Raw genomic sequence first — 9,178 nt, 5'->3', positions numbered from 1 at the left:
CCTAGCCTCCTCATCTCTGTGAAGGGGCAGTGGGGGTGGGGTGTGGGGTGAGGCGGGGAGCAGAGCCCGGGCTCAGCCGTTTCCCCCGCCGGGGGGGGGGGGGTGCGGCGGGGGGGGATGTCGCAGCCCCGAGCCCACAGCAGGGGCCGGTGTGAGCGCGGCTGCGGCGGGGACAGGTTTCCCCGCGTTGGGGGCTGTTTTCGGGCAGGATCTGCTCTTCCTCCGGGGCGCGGGGAGGCTGCTGGCGTCTGTCACCGACAGATCGGGGGGGGGGGGGGGGGGGGGGGGGGGGGGGGGGGGGGGGGGGGGGGCGGGAAACCGGCGCGACAGGAGTTAGTCCTGCTTGGCAGGTGCCTGGGCTAGGGAAAACAGAGCGGTTTGGGGCCAGCTGTATAAATTGCGGAGTTATTCTGGGGTGGCTAGTGTGCAAGCTGAGCTTTCGATCCTGTAGAGAATGTGCGTTTTCCCTTCTGCAAACGAGCCCAAGTGCAGCTGCCAAGGGCTCCCTGAGAGCCGGGAGGCCAGAACTTGATAGAATAGGCAAAATTTGTAGTAGTTAAACTTGTCTGGCTTTACTACAAACCGTCTCCAAGGTTCTGTATTTGTTTAAGAAAGCAAACACCCGCAGTGCTGGGAGTCCGAGGAGCTGCAAATTGATGAGCTCTAATGGAGGAGCCTGATGACACGCACGTTTTCGACTGGCTTGTCCTTTCAGGGAAGAAACCGCAGAGCAGCGGGCAGCTGAGGGAAGCATTGGCGAGGCGGTGTTAGGTTGCTGCTAGCGTTGGCGTGCTGCGCCATGAGCAGGCCAGCCTGCCCTGCCAGCCCCTCCAGCTGTCCCCATGCCTTATGTCTTGTAGGGGATGTATACAAAAAGAAATCTCTAAAAAATACTTTGTGGTAAGAGGACGGATAAAAATTAAGTTGGTTAGTATTTAATGATCAGCAGAGGTGTAAGACCTCTGGTTTACTGTGTGGATTTCTCTTAGCTGGTTTGCCAGGACACTGAAAGCTGGTTTCTCTTGGCTGGCTACAGAAAGGGGTTACAGTTGCCATGGGGGAATGCGAGGCTTGTAAAAAGCTTGTTTGATCAGCTGTTGTTGCAAGTGATTCAAAACCACTTCAAGTTTATTGAACAGTTTCTAGGTACACGGCAGTGCCATGGCAGCGAGATCGCAGAAGTCAATTGCAGCAACTTTAGCATCTGCTTCAGTGAAACCTCAAAGGGCTGTAATCAGGCTGGGTGCTTTTGGGGTTTATGTACACAGCATTTTCCTGGCAATCAGCCTCTTGATTACCAGGCTGTAACATATACAGGACCCCTTAGAACAAGAAGCTACTATGACTTTCCAATTTTTTTTCCCTAGGAACTAATAAGTATGTTTATGAGTAACAGTAGGTTATCTGTAAGTGAAGAGTTTTTGCTGCAAACTGTAGTAATTTCTCAGATACGCTCTTCTTAACCCAAATCCCACTCTTGTGGGATGACAATAAGGATTAGGTAGCACCCATGTTCATTGCAAATGCAGGTTAACTATTTTTTCTATTACCTGACTGGTAATTGCCCTTGCCACATAGTTTCCTTTAGTTTTCAGCCCTTGGTGTGCATTCCTGAGCGTCGCTTCCAGTTATTAAATACAATTTTTGTTGTTTTACCCAAACGTCTATTTAAGTGTATTGCAGAGTTAATGTAGCTAAATGCACACAGCAGATACTTTGTCACACACCTGCTCTGTCATCTGGTATTTCCCTCACCTCAGCCACTGCTGCTCTGTGCCTGTTTCAGCAGTGGGGCAGGCAGGGAGTAACAGAGACCATAGAAGTGAAGCACCTGTCCAGGTCGTTAAAATGTCCCAGGGGCTGAAGACATGAACAGGTTAACACTGCAGTAATTGTGTATTTTATTTTTTTTTTGCCTAGGAAAGGGATATTTTTTAGTATGGACACACCTAGACTTTGTGTGGGATATGTAAAGGGTGAGAAACTTCTGCTGAGTTACATGATTGGAAAAAGGTTTGAGGATTTGAGAGACAAAGCAGCTTTTCAAATATGTGAACAACCCCCCAAAATGCAAGAGGCAGAAAACTTGAAGGACTCAGAGGTAGATTCTTTGCATTCATGTGCTTAGTTTATAAAACAAATAACTTTGAGTTGATTTTTAGTATATTGTACTCACTGTAGAGTGAACTCTGATCCTTGTAGTAGGAACTTCCCACTGACTCCAGTGGGTCTATATTCATCGTGTCGTGTCCCATGTGTCCGTCCCCCATCCCTCCCCCCAGTTTCTTAAAGATATAAATGAGAGGGGGAAATGCTGCTCCTCATTTGCAAAGGGGTGTATTTGGCGTGTACATGTACTTCTGGGGAGTAGTTGCACTTTTCAAATTGATTTGGCAAAGACAGGAAAATAATCTTGTGTAAAATCTGCAGTTTCATTGCTTTCGTGCTCAGTGTCTGTCATCCTTTGTGCTGTCCTGACTCACAGGGAAAGCCAGCTCCTTCTGCCAAAACCATCGGCCTGGGTTTCTGAACTTTGCTTAATCTTAAACAGGGTTGTGCAAAAGACCAAGCCCATAGGAAGGATATAAAGTGGTTATAACTTCGTAGCACTTGTGTAACTACAGTGTTGACTTTTGATGGCTCCTTATATTTGCTGATCAAGTTTATATGGATAGTATTATTTCATATAGAGGAACACCCGTAGCATTAATACTGGAGAATTAATCACTCAAATTAAAACCCTTAAGCATCTTAGCACCTCACTCACGGTGCAGCCAGATGTGGGGCAATGCAAAGCAGTCGCTTCTGTGTGTGATGCAGGTTGGCCTGCAATTCCCCACCGTTGCTTTGCAGGGGAGAGGGAAGACCCAAAAAAGACAAAGCAAAAAGCATTACTAAAATAATGTGTGCCATGTGAGAGCCCTCGGAGGGAGCTGAGGACAGGAGAGCTATCTGAGGGCAACCCACTCAGGGGCTGGAAAGCTGAAACGTGCTTGGACAGGCAGCGTCCACCCAGCCGGCCGGGTGAGTCAGCCCCATGCCCTGCCGCCTCCGGAGCGTCTGTTTGAAGTTTTGCACAGAGAACTTAGCAGACAGGCTGCATCCCTGCTCATCACTTGTGATACCATCTTAAAGACAGGAATGAATATATCCCAGCAGCCTTCCTTTTATCTCTTGGGAGACACTGTGTAGAGCCCTGCAGGCTGGGCAGCCTTGCTCTTGGGAGCTGTCATTTATTTGAAAGGTTCTTCTTGAAGGTTTGGGGCATTGTGGGGCTCAGCCAAGGGGCAACAATTCTGAAGGAGAGTGACGGCTCAGGACCGTACCATAAATTTTGTCTTCCCCATTGCAAGCCACTCCCACGCATACATGTGAGGAGCAGGAAGAAAAGGGGAAAATATTCAGGGAATTCACATTTCCAGTCTCGGCACTTATGTTCAATGCAAGGCATCATGTTAAAAAGCATGCACTTACACCCAGCATGCATACTTAATTTTAAAGTTCCTTTTTTCAGTCTTGTCAGTGCATTGCAATGTAATAGCATTTCAAGTTCTACTTATTTAAAGGGTGTTCCATGTTCCTCCTCCTTTGCCCTATGCCTGGCATGAGTTTCCTTTACTGTGTCCCTTTAGAAAGTGCACAGTGGTCTAATCTCTGCCTACATCAGGGACACTGTACCTTGGCACATGGGAAATGAAACCAGCAAAGCATGTGGATGCTCTTAGAGAAGCAAAATTATGTTCTGTAGTTGTTCATCACAGGAAAGTTATCACCCCTCCCTACCCCACAGCGAAACAAGTTATGCTAGTAAAGCTTCTTTAGCACACCTATGTGGGTCAGGTATCACATCTCTCCGCCACTCTCATCCACATATTTATGCAGGCAGAAGCCTATGGCATAGACCTGCCTCTAGAGTAGATTTTGCTTGCAGCAGCGTGGTGATTATATAGTTGGGCAGGCCAGCATTTCCAGATGCAACAACATATTTCACTTCCACATATGAAACAGCAGTATTAAAAACTCCTGATCCACCCTTGCATGACCCATTTGCCTTTACTCTCTCCTGCATCAGTAGGGTGGAGACACAGACAAGCTGGTTCCTCTTGTCGTCCCAACAGCAGCACCAGTCAGGAATTTTAGAGAGGGGATGAATTTCCCTCTAAAAGCCAACATGTTTTTGTAGTCTTTCTTTAAAGAAAATCAAGAGCAATATAGGAAATTTTTGTTCCTTTTCATTGCTGAAGATAACTCTTTCACATTCAGGAATTGGTTTTTGTGTGTTGGCCTGTGCAAAAGTGGACAGATCGCTGTTGCATCCTGGATCAAGAAGCGTGAGGTCATTCTTGCTCATGCTTAGGTAGCAGTTAGCAGCTCCTGTACCCTATCTGTTGGGGCAGTTCAAAATGTCACTGCTCCAAATGATTGCACATCAGCAGTTAAAAATCTATTTTGAATAGGAATAAGGAGACAAAAACACTTCCAGAAGTGCTAATGCTATGTATTTCAGGCAGGACTCTATAGAAAACTCGATGGGTTTAGGGGTTTTGGTTGCCTTGCTATTCAGTGGCAAGCACCATGAAATATTTTCAGTCAATCCCTGTAAGAGCTGTTGCACAGTTGAACTGTCAGTCTAGCAATCACATGTCATAGCAGAAAGCAGCGTTTCTTTTTGCCAGGCTGTATCTAAAACCGTAAACATGTTTCTTTTAAAACCACATTTGTTTCTCATTTGGCAGAGACTCCTTATTTTCCTGCTGCAGACCTCATTCACAACATGTTTGCAAACATACTAGCACAGCCTGGTTAAAGACTAAGCAAGTCCTTAGTCCTATCCCCAGCACTACAGGTGGAAGACAATTAAACTAAAAATTCTAATGAGCTAAAAAAGTCTCTGTAATAAACTAAAAGCTGAAAGTAATGTTCTCTGCAATAGTTACCTTCAAATCTTACAGAACTGAAAAGAGAAGATCTTGTCTATAATACTTCTATATTAAATCTTCACTCCCGCCCCCCCCCCCCCCCCCCCCCCCCCCCCCCAGTTCTGTATCAGGAAAAGTTATTATATCCTACAGAAGAACTAGAAACTAGGCTATGACATTTTTGTTAAGATCCATAGATTTCTGAGCACCTCAGAGAATTAAAAAAATTGAAAATAACTGCTGGATATGAGGTACATTTAAATACTTCTTTCTTTCTGTTAGAGGCATGTTAATAACAAAAGGTTGGTTTTTAGGAGCACAAGGCAAATGCCTAGCTGCATGAAAATAGCTGACAACTGCTGATGTTCAATAATCTCATCTGATAAAACCATGCAAAGGGAGTAATTGCATAAGGATTTCAGTAAAAGAATGTGCAGCTGGTTTTTCTGGCTTTCCAAAAGCAGCCTGTGTTCCTGTAAGCGGTGCTAGGCAATCATTGTCTCCCCATTTCCCTTGGACTTTTGATCTGGAGTCAGTAGCTAGTTGTGCCTTTGCCTATCAAACACCTTTAGCCAGTTTGCCTCTGTGGATGTAGTTGCCACGCAATGTGGCAGGTAGCCAGGCCACAGGGCTTTGAATATGGGGCAAGGCTGGTGCTGGTGTCACAGGTAGATGAGGACACGATATGTCTCTAGAAGTTACAGTGCAGCTGTCTAACTGCTCTTTAATTTGGATGATTCAAGGAATGGGACTGAAATGCAGCAGTGTTGATACGCGAAAACAGTGCAAATTGCTGAAAACAGGGAATTAGGAGCTTCAGTTTCGCACAAATCTGAAGTGAAAAACCACACTAGTGGTTCATAGTATTATGCCTAAGGACATTATTTATTCCACTCATATAGCATGATTTTGTTTTTAATGAGCAGGCAGAAGTACTTGGCAGGCAAATGGCGTAGTCATGGACTAGGTATTGGCTACTGTGAAGTTGAATTCTGCACTTGTGTGTCTAATACAAACAGTAGTGTGCACACACAGAGTCTAATATTCCCAGAGAAATCAGGGCTGACATTTAACTGCCCCTGGGAATAGAAGAGGAAATTAATACAGTGGGTATGGAAGACAGAGACTTGACACAGCAAGAAGAAACAAGAGGCAGAAAAAAGGTGAATGACTGGATGGTGAGTCAGTGATATTTTTGTTGCGTTTATGCATGTGTTTATTTTCTGGGTGTGATATCTGAATTAAACATTAGATATACCTAAAGAATGGATACATGTACATACTGTGGAGTGCTCTCAGCTACTGGGACGCACATGGACACACAAACACCACAAGGAACAACATTAAAAGAAGCCTATTAAAGCTGCAAGGTCAGTTGTTCAGAATCATGACGATCAGAGTAAGCCTATTTCTTGCTTTCTTTGTGCTTATGCCTCATAATCCAGTTTTTAATTACACAGTAACAGGTTTGTGTTTTGTTTTTTTTTCTTCTGTAGGACACCTGCCTCAGTCAGTTCACACAACAGGCAGTGTATGCTCTAGGGAAGTAGTATTTCCCAGTTCAATATACACCTTATTTACTATGTGTTGTGCAGCTCCAGCTCTGGAGAAGAATTATTGCTTAGGATGTTGCCTGTGGAGCCCATCAACATTACATCCTGAGTGCTTCACAACATTGGCCATTTAGTTTTTACCACTGAGATGGCTATAATTTCCACAGAAAGAAGGTGATAAACAAATCAGGAAAAGCCAAATGCCGTCTGTCTGTTATGGGGCTTTCCACTGGAAATGCCAAGGAGCTGTTTTTTTCAGACAGCTTAATATTATACATTTCTTGGACTGTTAAAGTAAAGTTCCCATTGGCTTCGGTCACAGCTGTGGATCCTGAGTCCGCATTTCAGACTTCCATGAAGCCGGGCTGTTGGCTTAGAAAGAAAAGAGCATGCAAATAGTGGTCATTAGGGTTGAATGTGGTTGGAGTGATTTGCCTGGCATTCTGTGACCCAAGCCCATGTGGAAATCAGTTTCCCACGTAGCCTTCAACAGCTTCAACCATTGCGCCTTAATTTCACTTCTTGTAATCTTCTGGCTTGCTCATTTTGTAGCTTCCAACTCTTACAACACAATGCCAGGCTTTTAATTTTTTTTTCCAGACCGATACCCATTTGGGCCCTCAGCACAGATGGGATGTTTGGTGCTCACCTCTGTGGCCTGAGCTCATGAAGTACTTGGGCTGAACTGATCTCCAGCAAGCACTTGGTTAAGGGTAGTACAGTGCTGCATCTGAGTATCCTGTCTCCTGCCCTGGTAACTCAGTCAGTCTTGGGGTTCCCCCTAACACTGTTGCCTGTCCTGGCCCCTGTGCTGGGCCAGAGCTAATCCTGTCTCACTGTCTACACATTGCTTCTGGATTTGTCTTCATTTTCTCATCTGCTGCACTGATTCCTAGGCCTTCCCTGCCTGCCTAGCTGGCTCTGTCCTTAGCTGTCAGTCCTAGTCTTAACATTCACTGTTGTTCTCCCTGTAGGTAGTTCTCAGTCTTAGTTTCTCTACGTCTTTCATCTGGGCTTTTTGTGCCAATTTTCTCCCAACTCTAGTACAGCTGAAGGCTTGTCTCCCCTGCCTCCTGCACCGTGAACGACAATACAGGTAGTGCTGAGTGTCTGCAACACATCCTTTATTTTTGCCAGTTCTTTTGGTACAACTTCTACTGGAGCCAAGATGGGTCAATGGTCTCCTGAGGCTGGTGACAGCCCCACTTTATAAAAATGAGCTCATGAGCCATCAGTTCCATACCTCCCCCTTTCCCCTTATGGAGACCCTATTTCTATAGTGCTGCCTGGCTACCGTGGGTGAGATCTGAGGTCATTCCCAAACCTGCTTCTCTCATCCTCTTAAATATGTAACTTGGCTGCCAAGTCATGGATATGTACTTGGCAGCCTGCAATAGCAACTGGAAACACAACATACACAATATGATTGTCAAAAAAAAAAAAAAGAGTTGGGTGTAGAGAACAGAGCCAGAGCTGAATTTTCAGGCTGATTTGAGATTCTTGCTTAGCTATCCATGGACTGATTGTGTTTGCATGAATAAACCTTTAAAGAGTACCTACAGGAGAAAAGATGCAGTGTTTGGAAGGCTATGGATATGGGAGGAAGTTAGGGCCAGGTTGCTTTATGGACATTTTCTTTCCCCACATTGTGTTGTCCATTTGTTCTTCCATGTAGTCAGGAACATCTCAGTGTTGCTTCCAGGAATGTTTTCCCTAGCTAGAAACCATTGCAAAAATGAATGATGCCATTTTTAAGAGCTGAAAGCACAGGAAACATTCCTTCTGTCTTACTGAGCTGACCTGTCTAAAGTCTTAGGTCAGGTCTTTTAATCTCTTTAAATTACATAAGTGGCCTAGCGTAGCTGTACTAGCAAAGTTTTCTCAGATTTGGGCTGGTTTTCACCTTCTAGCTGACCTGATCTCCTGAGAGGTGCCTTCTTCCCCTGTCCCCTTATCTTTATCTGCATCTCCACTGGCCCTTCTCGGATTCCACCATGGACTGATGTAAAATGCTAACTCAGCAGAAGGCTTCTAATTTATTTTTGCTGGATTACTTCTTTTGACAGTTTAGGGAGCCGCCTTGCTGTGGGGACAGGGAAGATAAATAATCGACACAAAGGTGGGAAAACTTTGATGGGAGCAAGAATGCCTCTTCCATCAACAACTAGCTATTAGCTTAGCTATGAGGAGGGGCTTAGCTGTAACACGAAACCTCACTCTTTGTGGGGACTTGACTTCTACTGGCAAGAAGTGCTTTTGTCAATATAACTTGTACCAATTTTGGGTGTGATCTAAGCGGTCCCGGTTATACATGACACTAATCCACTGCAAATGACTACTATGAGAGATTATCCACTTGCAAAAGCAAATGCTTCACAGTATCCCAAAGATCAAAACCTCTTCCTCAGAATCATGCCTGCCTTAGCGTACAGGAATTATTTCCTTGGGCAACTTGCAAATCTTGAGCTGATTGCTCACCTATGGACCTAGGTCGTGTCACAGACTTGTGACCTGGTAGATACACTTTTAAGTCTTGTGAAGTCCGAAGCGAAAGTATGTTTAACATGCAGAGTGCTGAACAGACACTAATGCCCATAACAGAGGGACCAGGTGCAGCTGCCCTCGCTGCTGCCAGCCCTGGGCCAGGAACCAGGAAAACCTCTGCAGCTCCCAACCGTCAAAAACACAGTAAGCCCAAGTGAGTGC

This window comes from Falco naumanni, chromosome 7 (genome assembly GCF_017639655.2).
Source record: "Falco naumanni isolate bFalNau1 chromosome 7, bFalNau1.pat, whole genome shotgun sequence".
In the NCBI taxonomy this organism is placed as follows: Eukaryota; Metazoa; Chordata; class Aves; order Falconiformes; family Falconidae; genus Falco; species Falco naumanni.
Note: the sequence above shows the minus strand (reverse complement) of the source record.